Source organism: Leopardus geoffroyi, chromosome B1, assembly GCF_018350155.1.
Source record: "Leopardus geoffroyi isolate Oge1 chromosome B1, O.geoffroyi_Oge1_pat1.0, whole genome shotgun sequence".
NCBI classification, from domain to species: Eukaryota; Metazoa; Chordata; class Mammalia; order Carnivora; family Felidae; genus Leopardus; species Leopardus geoffroyi.
The window spans coordinates 194,754,758-194,775,143 of NC_059327.1; positions in this window are offsets into that span (position 1 = coordinate 194,754,758).

The following is a 20,386-nucleotide window of genomic DNA, read 5'->3' on the forward strand; positions in this document are numbered from 1 at the left end:
CGAAGCAGGCTCCAGGCTCTGAGCTGTCAGCATAAAAACTGTCATAGGGCTCAAACCCACAAGCCATGAGATCATGACTTGAGCCTAAGTTGGACGCTTAACCCACTGAGACACCCAGGTGCCCCAAATAATTTCTTACATCATTTCATATCCTTTTCATGAAGCACCACGAAGTATCTGTTGTTACTCTCCTCATTAGAGAAAATAATCTACACTTTGGCACTGTTAATTTTAATTCACTTATCCAGTGCCATACAGCTGGGAAATGGCAAAGACAGTATTTGAACTCAGATCTTTTACTTCCAATCCCATTAAAGATTTTCCTGTTATCCATGCTGTTTCTCTTCCTTTAGCCTCGGCAACTACTCCAGGATGGTAGCAAAACTTTGTTTTGAATGCTTTTCTCACTTTCCCCCAAGGGCACTTTTCTTCTTTGAATGATTTTTTAAAAAGCCAAATAGAAAGGGACAGTGAGTCTCTAAATGTACCATCGTTGCTTTTGTTCAGTACAATAGACTTTATATTGCTTTGTCCAGTCCCTACAAAGTGGGACATAGGAGGTTTGTTTTCAAGAAATTAGCATTGTATTTTTCTCTTTTTTTTTTTAACTCCCGACACAATTTTATCTTGGGGATAAACAGTGTTATTTTCATTCCCTCCATTTGAGCCCCACATTGAACGTTTTCTATTAAAATTTAAATAAGCCTCTTCAGAGACAGATGAAGATGTGAGGCTAAAATGAGCTGATTCACTAGAATTTGTTCCTGAGAATATAACTTATTTCCTTACAGCTTATGCAACTCAGTTTCATAATAGAAGTTTTAAGTGGGCCAGCATCGTGTCGTTATAGTCGTTTCCTCTAACTTTTCCACCCAGAATAGCCAACCGCAGAGGGGGTAATGAGGGCCACAAATTCTCCCTTCTCCCACCCCCTGGAGAACCAATTATTGTTTCAGGAAATCGCAGGAAGCTGAAAGATTTTTGAAGATACATTGGATTCTCTTTGTGTGATCCTCAATTGGTACACGTAGCAGCAAAAGCTTTGCTGCTCACTGGTCATCCAAATTGCTCTTTTTTCTTTCATTGAAGTTGGACACAGGGCCCGTCAATGTGGGGATGCATGTGTGGGGTGTCTGAGGGGTGCACACGGGAGATGGCAGTGGGACCAGCGAGCAGGATGAGTGCTGAGGTGGAACAAAAGGAGAGGTTGGAAATCGATGGGTGGACAAAGACTCAGGGTACCAAGAGGAGACTAGGTGACTTCTAAATTAGAGGTCTAAAGTCAGGGCACAGAACAAAGGATTCAGGGCCAAGTGGGTGAGATAAGTATAAGCAAAACATTGGAGGGGTAGAGTAGTGTGAAAGGAATTTTGAGTGATTACAGAGAAAAGCATTTTCCAAGGTATGTTCCTTATCAATTGGTGTTCTAAAAGAAAACGGTTGTTTTGTTGAGTAGCTTCGAAAATATGTAATGTTATTATATATTGGTAGAAATAATAAAAATAATGATGATAGTAATAAACAATAGACATATAGATGATTCCTGCCATAAGCCTTATTGCTACTCACCAATCCCCCTATCTTCCTTCACTTCTGGGTGTACTGAAAGAATGAATATCTCCTGCTATTGAAGTTAAGTGCAGACACGTGACTTGCTTGGGCCAATGAAATGTGAGTAGCGGTGACGTGTGTAGTTGCTAGTGCTCACTTCTACAATTTACTTTTCTCCCTGTCTTTATGGCATTCCCTCAATGAAGATGACTCCCTATTCCAACACCAACTTATGATGGACGTGTAGAATAAACACAAAGTAATTTTTCATTATTCTAAGCCATTGAGATTTTGGGCTTGTTTGTTGCAGACGCATAATCTGATCCTTACTGATAAAATCGATAACATTTACTGAGGTAAATACCTTTCATAGTTTTTTACATATGTTGACATATTACTGTCTTATTAGAGTCACTGGTATATCTAGAGGCAAGTAAATATGGAAGTAAAGAAACCTGTGGAAGATTTTCCAAGTGTATAGAACAATGCATAATAGAAACTCCTCATTTCTACTTTTCTTATTTTTGTTTAGAACACTTAGTGACACCTTGTGCAACACAACCAGATAACATGTTGGAAAATCCATGCCTCAAACATGCTCTCCTGTCCATAGCTTAATATAGGGTACCATGGACCACAGGGAGAATAGAAGCCTTACCTAGTGGGCAAACTGTGATAAAGAGCTGAAAATTCTCTTACCCTTATTTCCACATCAGAGATGGAGATGATTAGTGGTTCTTCATTAAAGCATGATTTTGACGCTTGGCTAACATTCAGTATCCAAGAAGAGGTGGGAAGTCAAGCAATGAAGAAAACGAGGCCTTATTATATTGATAGGTTGATCTTCTTAGAGGAAAACTGCCAGGATGCTAGCTTCTCTTTCAACCAAAACCCCAGGGAAACATAAAAATTTCCACCTATTGAATAGCTGAGAGAGCAACTAGGACTAAGAGCAAGAGAAAAGTAAGTATGACCTTGGAAAGGTGAAGGTCATGAGACTAATGCATCCATGGCCAGTGTTGCTATATTAGTCCTCATAATATGACTAAAATGCCATGTGATGGAGAATGTATGACAAAGAAGACAGGTGTGATGACTCATTTTATGTGTCAACTTTATTGGGCCAAGGGGTGCCCAGATTAAACGTTATTTATGGGTGTGTCTGTGAGGGTGTTTCTAGATGACAGTAGCATTTAGATCAGTGGACTCAGTAAAGTAGATTGCCCTCCCCAGTGTGGCTGGGCATCATCCAATCCACTGAGGTCCTGAATAGAACAAAAAAGGCAGAGGAAGAAGGAATTTGCCCCTTTGTCTGCCTACTTGAGCTGGGATATCAGTTTTCTCCTGCACTCAGACTGGGATTAATACCATTGACTTCTCTGATTCTCAGGGCTTTGGACTTGGACTAGAATGACACCTCTGTCTTTCCTGGGTCTCCAGCTTGCAGATGGCAGATCTCGGGACTTCATTATCACATGCATCAATTCCTCTAATAGATATCTTCCTGTACATATAAATCCTATTTGTTCTGTTTCTCTGTAGAACACTAATACACAAGGTGACCTTGGTACTGTTCTTGAAATCACCGGGTAGTCTGAGGTCTGTCCTTCTAAACAGGTTGGCCGAGGAGACAGTACAACCTTAAGACCAGATGTAGAAGCTGCACAGAAAGGACTCAGGGCTCTTGTGTTTATTGTTTCTGTTGCTTGGGACACCCTTCTTCCAGGCCTTTACATTTCTGGCTCTTTCTCATCCTTCAGGCCTTTCCCAAAATGTTATCTCCTCAGAGCGGACTTTGCTAACCTCTCCGCTTTGCAGGCTCACTATCTCTCACATCGCTCTGTTTTACTCACACCCCAGAACTCATCACAATGTGATACTTTTCTTGTTGATTTATTTGGTTGTCATTTGTCTCCTCTTAATAAAATATAAATGCCATGATACCAGAGGCCTTGTTATATTCAGCAAGAAACTCTCAGTGCCCAGCACAGTATCTGACACCTAACGGAAGCTCAATAAGTATTTCAGAATGATTAACTGAATGGTTGAATTACTGGATGAATAACAGGTACAAAAGAAACTAATGGAGCTCATACAATGAAATGTGCACAAGATGGACAAAGAGAACCCCTAGGTAGTGTGTCACCAATAGCGGCAGACAGAAGTAGACAGTCACTCAGTACCTTTTTATAACATGGACCAGTGCAGGACCACGAGTCAGAGTTTCTGGATTGCCTTACACTAGAAGGTACTCTATTAAGGCTGGGTTTGTGGTGTCTATTGGGTGCTTCCACAGCCCCCATGGGTTAGCTCTAGCAAAAGATTTAAAATTCTGGATTGCGATTTTTTTGTTAACGTATATACCTTGATAACTAGCCCACGTGTTCCTACAAAGACTGTCTTATTCATGACAGTGTCTAACACAGAATATTTAACAAAAATTTGTAGGATGGGTAAGCAAGTGTATAATTAGACGGACAATCCCTTTATCATCTCAACCCAGTTGTTGACTCTCATATTAATGCATACCATTTGCAGCTTGAACCTACCCCAGGCTTTGGGTTCAGAATGGTCAATTAGACTTCATTCCAATATACCATATTGGCTATTAGTGGTTACTTACAGGACTGTGGAGAGAAGGATCTCAAAGCTGACTATAGTGCCAAATGGACATGGAATACCATGATTGATTAGTAATGTCAGCCTGAGGAAAGGGTCAGAGAGCTGACGGGAGTTCCACGTGTTTTCTAACCCAAACTTGTGGCCTCTTTATTAGTAAATAGTGACTGAAATTGATTCAACTTTGCCTAACCACCTCTTTGTAGTCAAATATGTGGTCAAATATTTTCACCAAATGCATACATCACACCTGGTGGTTTTTAAACTTTTTTCCCTGAACTCTCCATTAAGGGGTATTTAATATTTTAAGCCATGGGAACAGAAGAAGTATAGAAAAAAGTGGCATCGGGAAGAAGGAAAGAGGGACAAGGAAGACAGGAAGAGAGAGTAGATGCAAAGAGGAAAGAAGTGAGGCCAAGTGAAAAAAAAAAGAGAACTCTTGAATGTTTATAAATTGTGAAGAGCAACACAGGAGAGAAAGAGAAGGAAGGATAGGTTAAGAGAATGTCTAAAGAAAAAGATGGAATGAAAATATTTTCTTGGTTTTAATTCTAAACATGAAATTTTAAAATAGGCCTAATAATACCTGACCCCTCTGAAGTGTGATGCACTTGAGATTGCATTGACTTCATAGGTTAATGAGTCTCTGGATTAAGTTTTATTTTTCTTGTTTCATGTTTCCTCTCCTTTTCTGTTCTCTTGTCCTACTTCTTATCTTCTCTCCACCCCTTTACCCATATTTTTCATCCTTCTTTTCCTCTTCCATTCCTTCCTTTTTGCCTTCCCTCTCTTCCTTCTTCTCTACCTCCTTTCTTCCTATCCTCTTTCTTCCATCTCTCCCTCTCTCTATGTTTTTCTACCTTTTAAAAAATGTTTATTTTGAGAGAGAGAAAGAGAGAGAGAGAGAGAGGGAGAGAGAGGAGAGAGTACAAGAAGCCACGGAAAGGCAGAGAGAGGGAATCCGAAGCAGACTCTGTGCTGTCAGCTAGACCCTGATGCAGGGCACGATCCCATGAACTGTGAGATCATGACCTGAGCCCATATCAAGAGTCGGACACTTAACTGACTGAGCCACACAGGCACCCCATTTTGCTACCCTTTATTCATCCTTTCTTACTTCCTCCCTTCTTTTTAAAATTTCCTTTCTCCATCAATCCATCATATGAGAAGAATATTGTGCTATTGCCAAAAATAATATAGAAGAACAAGAGAACCATTTCTTAATCTCCATGTGTTCTCTGTTCATTTGGGAGGACATGATTGGAAACAGTGTGTAGCCTAGAGCTGAAGTGTCTTGAGGGCCAGAGAGACATTTTTAGAGTCCTGGCTCTGCCACTGGCTGTCTTGTGACTTTATCCTCAGGAACCTTAGTGTCTTCCTCTAATGAGTGGGGATAATAATAGCACCTTCTCTGTGGGATAGGCATGAAGAATACATGAGATAATGCTGTATATAAAACCTTAAAGAAATGTCAGTTATATTATTAAATATTATATAATGAAACCTTCTGGATCTTCACTACTAGAGTAAGATGCTTCATCTTATATCTGCTTAGAATGCTCAGTTCATCCTCTTTACTTCTACTACAACATCATTTTATCCTTGTATTCTCTTCTCCTGTATGTGCAGTGTGTTATATTCCTCTTTAAGGAAACAGTGCTTCATAATCGTGTATGCATTAGGATACTTTCAGCTATAAAGTAAACAAAAATCAAATTAGAGTAGTTTAAACATTGATAGAGCTTTATAACACATCATAAAGAAGAGTTAGAAGGTAGGAGTTTCCAGTTTAGCTATTCCAATGGTGCAAGGTGTCATCAACAGGAACATAGATGTTCCCATCACTTCCCTTTGCCATCTGCAGCCTGTTGGCATTCATCCAAGACATGTCCCCTCATGATATCAAGATGGCTGCTGTAATGCTAGCCCCCCACTTCTCACACAAGTTTGTCCAGAAGAAAACAAGTTTCTTCTTACCTATCTCTTAATTTTTTTTAATGTTTATTTATTTTTGAGAGAGAGAGATAGCATGAGCAGGGGAGGGGCAGATAGAGAGAGGGATAGAGGATCCAAAGCAGGCTCTGTGCTGACATCAGAGAGCCCAATGTTGGGCTTAAACTCACAAACCATGAGATCATGACCGGAGGTGAAGTTGGATGCTTAACTAACTGAGCCCAGGTGCCTCATCACCTATCTCTTTTTAAAAGAAAGCAAAACTTTGTATAGAAACTTCCAATGGATTTTCCTTTTTCTTGCCTCATTGGCCAGGGTTGCATCACATGGCCTTGCTTAAATCAAGCTTGTCAAAAGGAATAGAGTTGCCTCTGTAGGCTTGAACTGATTAATATTCATTTCTTGGGCCTAACCTGGAGCCATCTTCCTTGAGAACATAAGAAGATTAAATGAAGGGCACCTGAGTGGCTCAGTTGGTTAAGCGCCCAACTTCCGCCCAGGTAATGATCTCCCAGTTTGGAGTTCAAGCTCTGCGTGGGGCTCTCTGCTGTTAGTGCAGAGTCTGCTTCAAATCCTCTGTCCCCTTTCTCTCTGACCCTCCCCTGCTCTTAAGCACTCTCTCTCTCTCAAAAAAATAAACATCAAAAAGAAAGAAGATTAACATGAAAAAATCAGAGATTCTCCATTAAAAATGAAGGAAACAGAGTTGGGGTTTAACTATACAACCAGGAATGTCTGCTATAATTCACATTTGTATCTCAAACTCTAGCAGACTGCCACCCACATATTAGGTCTTTTCCAAGAGTTGTGGCAAGAAAACCCCATTATTTCTTGTACTTCCAACTGCCTACTCAAAATCTCCACTTGGATTGCCATCAAACTACCAAGAGGTAGGCAAGAGAAATGGCACAGATTCTGCCTCACAATCCTCAGAAGGAACCAACCCCACAGAAACCTGGATCTCAGACTTCCAGCCTTCAGAACTGTGAGACCATACATTTCTGTTGTTTAAGCCACTGGTTTGTGGTACATTGTTACAGCAGCCCTAGCAAAACAGTAGACTTTTCATTGCCTACTAGGTAAAATCTCTGTTCCTTATCATGATGTACAGGGTCATGCAGGATCCAGTTGTGACCTGTTTCCTAGCATCTCCCACCATTCTGTTCTCTAGACCCTTTTCAGAGTTCTTGTGATATGACCTTGGGTGTGGCACGTGTTCCTTCATTTCTGCCCACATCGCATTCTCCCTTTCAGAGTCAGCTCAACTGTCATCTTTTTGGAGAGGCCTTTCCAATCCTGTCTCCCAGAAGGAGTTTCTTCTCTTCTGTTTTCCCCTTGTACTGTGTGCAAACCTCAGGTGAAGCACTATTCCATTGAATTACTTTTGTCTTTGTTTTATGACTGCATCTGTCTGTCTAGACTGCAAGAACATTCAGAGAGTAAATGGCTTCCTATTCACTTTTTTTTTCCTTTTAGTGTCACAGTCAGGGAGGTGGCTTATGAGATACAACAATCTTTGCTGGGGTGTTACTAATCAGCTGAGGAGTTGAATATGATCCAGTTGAAAGTGGGTGGAGTAAGGGTGGTGAGAATTTGTTTTACATTTACTCTGCTGCTAACTTGCTGGGTTATCTTGGGCAGATTCCTTAACCATTCTGGGCCTCTGCATTCCTACCTTCAGAGTGAAGTGGCTGATCAGATGCCTTCTAACGATTCCTTAGTGGTGGCCTATGGGAATCTCCCCCCAAAGATACTCTTTTGTGGGATTTTCAGAGGAAGCCAGACCAAAATTGTAAATACTGAATGAAAGAATTTCTTGCAGACTCAAGTCAAAGAGCAATGCTTCCTAACTGAAGGATCTGTTCAAGTCTCCGCTTGTTTCCATGGAGCCAGCCCTTTCTTTTGCCCCCTGGCAAGTGTGACTGCAACCTAAGTTCACAATGGCTGGGAATTAAGTTTTAGTTTAAGTTTTATAACTAGACTTTTTAGGATCACCTTCTCTTTTTCTGGCATGGATTTCAGGGGCAGTTAAAAGGAGGCTACTTAAGGAAATGGAATAACTTCCAACAAGATACCTGCAAAACCTGAATGGGAAAACCCCCCCAGGGTAGAAGGTGGAGCTTCCTATTGCACTCAGGTTCCTCCTCCTTTCTCAGCACCTGAAATCTCTCCCAGAGCAATAAAAGGCTTATTTGGTGAGACGATGATTTTTCCATTGTGGAGCCACCTGAGCTCTGTGTCCCTAGTGGAGAAACAGCTTTGGACTGCTGGTGAACCTAATTTTGTGATAGAAAAAGACAACAATCTTTATTTTTGCAATGGAACCAAATTGTATTGGTTTCAGATTAGGTCTCACATGGGAAATTCTGTTTTTGCCCTTTGTGAAAGCTGCTCTTGAATACTGAGAATCAACTGAGGGTTGATGGGGGGTGGGGGGGGGAGGGGAAAGTGGGTGATGGCCATTGAGGAGGGCACCTGTTGGGATGAGCACTGGGTGTTGTATGGAAACCAATTTGACAATAAATTTCATAAAAATAAAAAAGAAATAAAATTTAAAAAAGCAAGCAAACAAGCTCCCTTTACTTCAACACTATTCTCGGAGAGATCCATATCCTGACAGCCTGGAACAGTTATAGAAAGTGTTCCCATGGTCTTTGTAACTGATTTGTCTGAGGTATTTTGTATAGTATTTGATTCACAACTTGTTAGCTTGTGCAAATTGTTTGGTGTCCATGCTACATGGTGGTCTTGATGTAAAATGGGTATAATGATGCCTTATTACCTCTTACATTTTTCTTCTAACAAAACCATTCATTTATCTCATGTAAAGTCTTCAAGTCAGTGATGTTACCCCTGGTTTTCAGGTCTGCAATTTGTTCAAATAAAATTTGACTTTAGTTTTGCGGAAGAACACTTACTTAATTGACTTCAGAGGGGGAAAAAAACCCCGTTGAACTGTACGTTGTCATAGGTCTGGTAGTCACAAACTTGGGTTCCTCAAAGGCTTTTGAGTAATAATAATTCAATAATGATTCTAGTGACATTTCTTTCTAGGTCATACTGTATTCTTTTTCTTTATATTTGCAATTTCACTCCCTGCACCCCCTTGAATAACCAAGGAAGCTGATGTTATCGCATCTACCTACCAGATAAGAAAATTATAACTTGAGGAGAATGAGCAATGGTTCCAAGGTCACCCAGTGGCAAAAAAAAAAAAAAAAAGAAAAAAAAAAAAAGAAAAAATAGAGTCAATACCTAGATCTCCTGACTCTATATCCAGTGCTCTTTCCACTACAGGAGTTAACCATGTCTTGGAGTTGTTTAATTAAGTTCAATTATGATAACTGACTTAATATTTTATGTTAACCCAGAGTAAAAAACATATTAGATGACTGCTATGAGCCAGGCTTTCTGATATATGTTGTTTAACTCCCAACCCCTGTCTGGAAGAAGCCCACAATTGAGTAGTCAAGATAAGATTCCTGCAGAAATAGACCCAGCACAAAGCAGAATGTAGATAGCTCAGGGGTAAGAAAGTGCTCAGATCAAGAAGGGCCTTTGAATGTGTAGCTAAGGAGTTTGGAATTTATTGGCAGGCCATGGGGAACCACAGAGAGTCTTTGTTGAGTGTCCTTAATAAGATTTTCTTAAACAAAACAAAACACAACAAATCACAAGCAACAGCAACAAAAACATGGGAAGAATTGAGAGCAAGAATTTGCATCTCTACTCCCCCCAACTCAAGAAAACTGGAGGAGGACAAGCAAGATGCAAGGGTCTTTTCAAGTCACAGTGAATGAGAGAGAACTGGGACTCCCACCCAGTTCACGGGCATCCTCTTCCATTTCCTTTCCTTAATTTCTAGTGTGCAGACAAGGTAGAAGTTGGCTTGGCAGGAAGACCTGATGGGCCACACTTCCTTTCCCTTCTTCTCTGGGCCATTGCGTTCAAGTCTGCTGGCTCTTAGAGTCAATTATAATCATTCCTCTTTTCTTCCTGGCCCTTTGACAGTTGCCTTATCTGTGTGACTTGTTTTGGGTGGTTAAGCAGACCTGATACACGTAGTGTCTTGAAATGGCTCTGCTTGCAGGGCTTTGCTCTCTCCTCCTCCGTTGTCATCACATAAGCATGTCCAGGTTAGCTCAGAATGAGACAGCACTGCAAAACTGAACTGCAGAGAGGGCCAGTACAGGGTAGAGGGGAGAACTGGGACTGTCATTGCAATTTAAGAGCATTTAACTATCCCCACACCTACTCTTCATACAACATCATGCTATTTTTCTCTAGCATCTATGCTGAATCCCATCCATGTCGAGGGTTATGTGTACGGGTTTGATCCTAGTTATACCCCTCCTTTAAGTACAGTCCTGATATCACCTCCTTCAGGAGACTCTGAACACTTCTAAATCATACTAGTTGTTCTTTTCTCTGGGCACCTAAAGCAAGTAAAAATGAAGACTCTGATTAGTACACTGTCTTTCAATAGACTGTTTTGCTTGAATGGCTTCTTCAAGCAAATATATAGCAGACAGGGATTCTAGGGAAGAGGCAGAGAGATCGTTTGGGGGACCCAAGTAGCCAGATACTCCTAAGGTAGAGAAGAATCCCCCATAGACACCTAGAGCCTCTCCAAAGTTGACTTCTTAGGAACTCCAGGAAAAGCCATTGTCCAGCCAGGCAGCATGGAGATGAGGCCCGAGAGACTCATGCAGAGGGCACAGGGTGAGAGATGAAATTGTGGGCAGATATTTGCTAAGAGGGAACTTGAATTTGTGGACAAGCAGGGCACTGTGTCATTGTCAAAACAATAACACATACAGCTCTCTTTCACTGGTCACCTACTTTGTGCCTTTCCAGTAGACACTATAACTCCCATTTAACAGATGAAGAACCTGAGGCTTAGTAGGGAAGTGATTTACCCAAGATCAAAAAGCTGGTAAGCAGAAGAAATACAATGCAAACCTAGGCCTGCTTAACTCAGAGCCCGACACTTTTCTGCTCTGCTATTTCCAAGTTTTGTTAGGAAGCTGAGAAACTACCTCCTCTTAATTAGGCTGGGCTTTCCCCCAGGGGGTCAAACCATAGGGCAGATTTTCTGGTGGGAAAGGAAATTGTGGAGAAGGGTCCTTGGAGAACTTGTCTGTCATCCCATGGACAGAAGTGTAGCTGGTTCCTCATGTTCCACTTTCCAATGTCTCAGCTGGCTATAGCATTGGCTGCTGGAACACAGTGGTACTTGCTGGGGAGGGCATCAGAGATTCTAGCTCTGGCTTTACTGTGTGATTCACAAACTTGCCTTGATTAGAGTTACTTTAACTATAAAATGAGGGATTTGGGCAACAATCAGTTCAAAATACAACAAATTGGCATCTACCAGGGCGAGTGGATGAATGAGGGTGAAGAGAGACACAGAGAGGGGTGAGTCCCGACTTCCAAGGAGCACGTGGTCCACTGTGGGCAAAAGCTCAGGCCCGGGTTCCTTTGACACAAGTCAAGCTGTAGTGAGAGCTATGGCAGAGGCGTGACCAAACTGTGGGGGCGTCAAAGAAGGAAAGACCTGGAGGGAAGACTGGAGGGCAAGGTGGCAGCAGGCAGGAAGTTGACAGACAGGAGGCCTCAGGAATGAGTGGTGTTTATAAAGAGGGATAAGGGTCTCATTTCACGTAAGTATCTCTAGAGTCTGTTAGAGTGCCCATGACAGTTCTCGATGATTGCTTACTGACTAAATGAAGAAAGGAGGGTGAATAAATGAACAGCCATTTCTGCCACAGACATGATAGTTTCCATTGTTTATAGGTTCTGCAGGGCAGCAAAAAAAAAAGTAGTTTTTTCTGTTTTATGATATCGCCAACCAATCTGACATACATGGAAAAACGCTGTACTCTTATTTTTCCTTTGGAGTTGAAGAGCAGTGCTTATTATAAACATTTGGAATTGTGGGGAAATTATAAAGGTGTGACTAATCTTATCACCCAAAGATGATCAGTCTTAACATTTGGTATGTATATTCTCCCAATCCACCTTCCCAGTGCTTACACACACACACACACACACACACACACACACACACACACTCACACTTTCTTTTTATCCATACATAGAATGAAAATATGTTCAGACAAGAAACAAAATGGAGAATGTAGATTGAGTAGTCTCATTTGACTTTTATATGAAAGTGGAACCCATGGTAAAATAAAAAAGGGCATAATATGGCATTTTAGGCTAAGGCTTAAAATATGAAAATCATTTCCTTTTTTCCGAAATATTCATTAACCAACTCCCCACCATATACAAGTCCATGTACAAAGTACTTCCCACTGTATTAACCTTTTTTAAAAAGTTTATTTATTTATTTTGAGAGAAAGAGAGGGCAGGGGCAGAAAGAGAGAGAGAGAGAGAGAGAGAGAATCCCAACCAGGCTCTGCATTGTCAGCTCAGAGCCCCATGTGGGGCTCAAGCCCATGAACCGTGAGATCATGAGCTGGGCTGAAACTGAGAGTTGGATGCTTAAGCAATTGAACCACCCAGATACCCCATTACTAACATTTTTAAATATCACCACAATTTTGCAAATTTTGGGTGATGCTGTCTCCATTTTAAAGAAGTGGTTTAGAAAGTTGCCAAATTTACTCAATGGAAACCCAAGTTTGTCCAACTGAAAGCCAAGTGCTTGAAGAGCTTTCAAGAATGTTAGAAGTGGTGTTCCAGAGGTCTCTACACAGGACTGAGAACCAGACTTCTAAATGTCATAGGATCCTTCCCTGAGTTTTCTGTAGAAGTGGGCTGCTCCAGCCAGATGTTGGCTGCTATGCCTGTTAATGTCCCTGGGCTTACCACTCTGACAGCATTGGCCATCTGAGTTGCTGCAAAGTGTCCTGGTCGACAATCCCTCACATATTCTTGCCAATAGACTGCATCATTTGCCAGCTACATGAGTGACCCATCTTGGATCTGCAACTCAGCAAGATTTTAGATCAGTATAGATCAGCTATCAACCAACTACAATCACAAGAGAAACCCAATGGGAGAATGAACCAGCTGAGCCCATTCAACTCATGGGATCATGAAAGATAATAATAAATTGCTTTTTTATTTGGGGGAAGTTTTGTCACACAGCAATAGATTATCATAGCAGTGACATTGAGTTGGGTGGAAATTCAGACCTAAAGGAAGTTTTTTAGGAAATTTTTTCCAGTAAGTGCATTATTGGCTTTAAAATAAATTCATATGTGGGAAAGGTTGTTTTTGACTATTATACAACTGGCCACTTGCATTAAATGTTGGCACTAAGGGAGTTTTCTGTATATATATTGGCAAGAGGCTCTGTGGACAGACATTTCAATAGATTAAGGCTTCAAAAAAACATTAGTGTATTTAAAAAAGGGAAAAACATGGTGTCCAGAGCCAAGTAGCGTATAAATATTCCTGAAAAAAAAAAAACACAGGAAAAAATATTTAGAAAATTTTTTTGAGAATAGATTAGGCTAATGAGTAACTTCAATACAGGGTTTTAGCAAGTTAAACTTGTCAGTCTCTTCTAACTTTCTTATATGATAACATTCTGGGCCAGTAGATTCAGAGGAAGCAGACTTGCATTCCTGAACTAATTTGCTTTTGCCCATGGTATATTACTCTTTTAAAGAGTAATATGGATTAAGCAGACTAATGTCATAATTAGGGTTTGTATGGATACTCTTTACTGAGATTCTGTGAGTTTTTACTTTTTCTTTCAGGTTTCTGAAAGTAATTTGTTGACTTCATGCAGAAATTTGAAAGTTTGTTTTAATGATCTGGAATATTTAAAGCCACCTTTGAAGGCTTGTTAGAATCCTCCTGTGAAAGCCAGCCTAGAGATGTGTATGTGCGTGTGTGTGTGTGTGTGTGTGTGTGAGAGAGAGAGAGAGAGAGAGAGAGAGAGACAGAGACAGAGAGACAGAGAGAGATTTGGCGGGGGGCATGAAGAAGAAGAGGAGTCAATGATGACTTCTAGAATTCTAACTTACACATTTGTTTGGATAGTGCTATTGCCTAAAATAGGGAGCTCTGGAAGGTCAGGACTGAGTGAAAATCTCATGAATCTGATTTTAGAGAAGTGTCTAAGAGTGGGGAAGAGACTAAGAGTGGTGATATATTTGCCAAAGAGAATGACTAGGAAAGTTGTATAGAACATGTATGCAAATGCTGTATTAGTTTACCAGGACTGTCATCACAAAGTGCCACACACTTTGCGTACGGTTTAAACAACAGACATTTATTATCTCAATAGTTCTGGAGGCCAGAAGTCTGAATTCAAGGTGTTGGCTGGCTTGGTTCTTTTGCACAGCTCTGAAGGAGAATCATTTCCAGACTTTTCTGGTAGGTGGTTCCTTGGCTTATAGTATCATAACTACAGTCTTCCCATGTCAGTCTTCCTATGTGTGTCTGCTTTCAAATCTTATGAGGACACCATTTCTATTGGATGAGAACTCATTCTAATGACCTCATTTTAATTTTATTACTTCTGTATAGACCCTCATTTTAATTTTATTACTTCTGTATAGACCCTCATTTTCTAAGGTACTGGGGTTTAGAACACCAACATATGAATTTTGGAAGGAGGAGTACATTTAATCCATAGCAAACATCAAGCTTGTTATTCTAACTTAGATTTTATGTTTACTTGGGAGTAGCTTATTTGGGAGTTAATAAAGATCAAATGAAGAAATGTACTCCCCTTCAACCATTCCTACTGCTGCTACCAATTTCTGCCACATGTGAGTTTGAGGTGACTTCAAGATATTCAAAAGGACCTTTTAAAAATATATATTTTTGTGTCCACCTAACACCACATATTGGATGAGTCCATTTATATTAAATGTTCTGATTAGGCAAATCCATACAGACAAATCAGTGGTTGTCTAGGACTGGAGCTGGCAATGGGATATGGACCCCACTGTACGTGGGTACAGAATTTCTTCTCGGGGTGACAAAAATATTCTAAAATTTGATTATGTTGGGTGAACTGCATAGTTTCTGAATCATATCTCCATAAAGCTGTTACAAAAAAGCACATGTTAAGTCAGCAGTTGGATGTAAGGGTGCTTGGGTGGATTTCAAAGTCCTAAGATTTTCAGTCATGTGATTCTAAGGCCCTATCTTCCTTTAACTCCCTGGATCTGTTTTATTCTTTGTAAAATGATATTAGAGTCTTTGATAGTTGATCCCTCTATGATTCAGTTAAAAACATCACCTAATATCCTTCTTTTACCTGCAGACTAGCAGACTAGACTAGGGAAGACTAACTTAGAGCATGGGCTCTGGAGCAACAGACCTCAATTTGCATCCAGCTCTCCCATATGGTAGTTCTGCAACTTTGGGCAAATTCTGTACTTCTCTGAAGTGTGATCTCCAAATAGGAGTATGGAATGGGAATGATATAATAATTATTTTCTCACAGGCCTATCAAGAGGGCCTAATGTGATGATATTCTAAAGGGCTTAACAAGCATCTGGCACATGGTCAGTCCTATTATTACTATCAGCATGAATTTCCCAAGATCAAGATGAATGCCTCTACCAAAATGAGCCAGATAATTCTTTTTTAACAGGAGTTAAGTTGTCCTCTCACGTTGGATGCTCTATCAGTTACACATCCTACTCAATTTTTAATTTTTAAATAATTTGACACAGTAGCATCTGTGTTAGTCCAGAACATATTTTCCTCACCCTGCTCCCTCAGTCTGGTAAGATCTTTGTGTTATCAAATAATCAGTTTGCCTCTGTTTTCAAGAGACACCAAATGTTGTGTAGAATGTGACAAATCTGTGATCATTAACAGCAATGTTGATGAATGCAAATACATCTCTTTAATATTTATTGAGCACCTACTTTGTTCAAGACAATATGCCAAGCACAGAGAAGGGCATGAAAACGAGCTATATAAGGGTGATACTACTCTCAAGAATCCCATGAATCAGTGAGGCATATACTCCCAGGTATACAGTCATGTATCAGATATTTTCTGAGCTTATGAGGGAGCTGGAAAGATTTGCCTGTAACTGATAGATGTATGAACTGGGTGCTGATGACGCTGTAAGAAGGGAATGATTAACTCAATGTGGAGATGACATGGTGCCAGATGGCGAGGTGGAAGAGGGACATTCTGGACTGAAATTGGGAAACGCAGTGAACTTCTCACTATTATGCAAACAAATCATGCTGATTTATGACTTGCATTTCTGATTTGGAGACCAGGGCAGGATTCATGTCTAGGTGGAGGTGCTTCTGAAATGAACAGCGGGATTTGGAGATTTCGTGTAGGGACCAGGGAGGGTGATCACAGGCAGGGAACCTGGGGTTGGGTTATAAAAGGCCTTCATGCTAAGAGAAGACAGGAAAAACTCTTAAAGGGGAATGACAAGCCCAGAACTATGCATAAGAATAGCAGTGTGTGTGTGTGTGTGTGTGTGTGTGTGTGTGCACGTTTACATACACACATGTACGCGCTGGAGATATAACACACAGGCTGCTTTTTTTCTTTTTTGCTTGATGTTTACAACCCCGAATTTTATATGCATTGATCAAGAAATTGCTTTTTTTTTTTTTGGTACTGAGCAACACCAAACAGCATGTAGTTTCAACATCAAGCTCACTGCTGACTCATTTGTCTCTCAGCAACTGAGACTTTTCATTGTCAATAACATTAATTACATCTATCATTCATTCTAAAATGACCCTTATTATTTCTCCTCCTTATACCATTCTCTCCACATGGGCTTGCATTTGGGTGGCTGGAGATCAGTGACGTCAGGCCTGGGATTTCACCATCTGGCCATCAGAGCTCTGGAAGTACAAGTCAGACTCTCGGGCTCTCCTGTGGCTCTGCCTCCCACCTTAGGTGCCCAAACTGAATTGGTGAGCCATTCTCTGCTCTCAAGACGCAGAGAAGTATATTTGCTGTTTACCGAAAAATTTTTCATTTCAAAGGTTTGGGGCAAGGTTTGTAGAAAAAGGAGAGTTGGAAGGAACAAGTCTTATGTTATCATTGAAAGAGACTGGACCCTGAGATCCAAAGGCCCAAATCTGAATCCCAGACCTGGGATTTTTTTTTCTGGGTAACTTGAGCAAATCTCACTTATTTTCTGGGTAACTTGAGCAAATCTCTTGCCTGTTCTGAGTCTAAGCTTCCTCCTCCTCTCCCAAATGAAGATGGTAATTTTACCTTGTAGGGTTTATGAGGGTTGAACATGAGATTCTGTATGTAAAGCAGGCAATCAGGACCCTGGCTCAAGGTTGGCCTCTGTTCTAAAAGTCCCGAGATAAGTGACAGCTATGGTCTTTCACCTTCTGCAGGCTTTAGAAAGTCAGTGTATAAAGGCGGAAAATAGATTAAAATCCACCCTTGAAGATTTAAACAGGATAGCCTCGATGGTTTTATGCCGACAATGAGATTGCTTCTGGTTAGTGGACTATGTAAACAAAAGAACAGGTAGATAAACATATATTTGAACTTTGCAATCATATTTATCATAGAACAACATGCTCATTGCGTTAAAAATATATCAGAACCCAGAACCCCTGAGAGAATGGGAATGGGCCCATACCCAGGCCTGGCTTCCTCGGTGTGCATCCTGTGTGGTTACGCAGAGTCTCCTGCTGGAAGGCCCCCGTGCCCTGCTGTTACCATCTTGAAAATCTTAATAATTTTTGAACAAGGGGCCTCTCAATTTTATTTTCCTCTAGGCCCCACAAATTACGTAGTCAGTGCTGGTCACATCTTCGCATTATCGTTTCCTTCACTCCTTCTCACTTCCACTTGGTACAGTTGAATTCACATAAGATAAATGTTTATATGATATGTCACTGTAGCAGTGTAACTATCGTACGAAGCACCTCAGTGCATGCTAAAGTGCCCCCTGGGACATTGGTATAATTGTCCCCACTGGAAAGACGTGTAATTCGTTCAAGGTCACACCATCCGTAAGTGTTCTGATCCCGACTGGTATATATCTGCCTACTATTGCTACTATATCATGATGAATGAGGAAAAACATGAAAAGCAATTCCAGTTCAAAATTAACACAGAGCAACAAATACCCAACAGGAGGATATTTGGACTAACCCGATAGGCCGGGCCACCCTGGACCCAGCAACACATAATTTATTTATGTTCAATTTCCCCAGTTATGTGCTTTCTTCCTGACATACAGTCTGTGGGGTTTTACTCATCATTGTATTCCCAGCACAGTGCTTGGCATATAGAAGGTGCTTAATAAATATTTGTTGAATGGAGAATCTTCCTGCCATGTTCTTCTTCACTCAGCATTAACGTGGCCTTCCTTTTTGTAGACTCATACCTTTGTGCTTCTCTTTTTGAAGACTTGTCTGTTTGACATGAGAATGTTCTTTAGCCACTTAATGTCTGATCTATGAAGCAAAAGGGCCCACAAGCATAACAAACAAATAAAACCTTTGATGACAACTCTTTTCATGTAAAACGTGGCTGTTCTATTGTGTATTTTAATGCTGTTGGAACATTCCAGTTAGCATTTTCATTCTCCACTGCCTGGGAGTGCCTTGAAAAAGGCTTTGGGAGGGAAGGCTCCTCTTCCAGGTTGCTGTATATATACATTTAGAGCCACTTTATTGAGGTATAATTGACATAGAAAAAGCTGTACATACCTAATGCATACAATTGGATAGTCTGGAGATAAATATACACCCATGAAACTATCATCACGGTCTATGCAATAAGCATCCAGCCCTCCAGAGTGTTTCCTCCTACCCTCTCTATGTGTTATGATTATGATTATTCTTGGCGTGATAAGAACACTTAACATCAGATCTATCCTTTTAGCAAGTGTTAAAGTACATAATACAGTATTGTTAACTATGCTGTTTTTCCCCAAGCTATCAGTGTCTCCCCACCACCCTGGGGACTAACATACCCCCTCAGTGTCATTCTTCACTCGTACCTTACGTGGCCCCATAGTCAATGTGTCACGAGGGGCTACTGACTTTTCCTCTTGAATTTCTAAACACTACCCTTCCTCGCCATGAACCACTCCTCTAGCTTGGACCTCACTTGTCTCCTTTCTGGAAGGATCCAACGTCTTCCTGGCGGGACTCTTCGCCTCTTTACAGCACTGCCACCACATAGTCCTGTCGGAGAGGCCTGTCCAATCCAGGGCAGAGACCACCCCTAGGCATCCGGCAGCCGGAGGTGTGTTTCCTCAGCACCCCCCTGTAGCTGGGGCAAGGAGTCCTTTCCTCCCGCGGGGAGGATCAGAAGCGCATCTCTACCTGTATCTCACTTCCCTCCTTTTGCTCCACAGAACTTTCACTCTTTTTTGTGTGTGTTTTTGTGGCTTCCTGCCCTTGTACTTGCTTTTTCAGTGGGAAATGCCCTTTGCTACTGCTTTTTCCCTTTGATCTGATACTTTTGGTTTTTCTTTGTGACTGATGTTAATTGCTGACTCCTCTGGGAGCCCCCACTCACTCTCCCAGGCAGAGTCCCTTCTTCGTGTTTGCGTTCCGCGAACGTTGCTCATCTATACAGCTGATGAACCTGGCCTGGATGCCGAAGATGAATGAGACATGGCTCCCGCCCCAACCTACTGAAAAGATGCCCCCCCCCCAACTTGTGCCCTATCACTACTTCATGCACTATTTTATTATAGCATTTACCAGGTTGCTTATTTATTCAGCTACTTGATCCTTCATTCGTTCATTCACTGAGCCTTCATCAAGCCCTTGCCTGCCCTGTGCCCAGTGTTCCGAGAAGCACTGGGAACACAATGAACAATAGTCGGGTTTGCTGAGGGATAGAGATGAATCAATGGGTCATGCAAGGCCTGCATAATTCTTGCTTGGGCAAAGGCTATGAGGAAGTTTATGGACCTAGGGGATTTTATAGCAGGATGTTTGATCTGGTCAGGGAGGCCAAGGAGATGGCCAGGAGAAGTGATAACTGTGGTACAGCCTGGAGAAGGAAGAGAGGAGAAGCCTTTCGGGCAGAGAACACAGAAAGCACACCAGCCCGGTGGCGGAACCGCAGATGGGGAATGAGAAGACATGGAAAAACTTTGATAAGGCTGGAGTCCAAGGAGCCAAGAGAACAGCAAACATGATGTCGTTGTGGTTGGTAATGATGATGTGAAAGTTTATTGCCTGCCACTGAAGCTCGGTGGGAGACATGAGGAGGTTTTGAGCAAGGGACTGAAGTGATAGGATTACAGATCTGAAAACACGTGGCTGGCCTGCATTCGGAGCAGATTGGAGAAGGG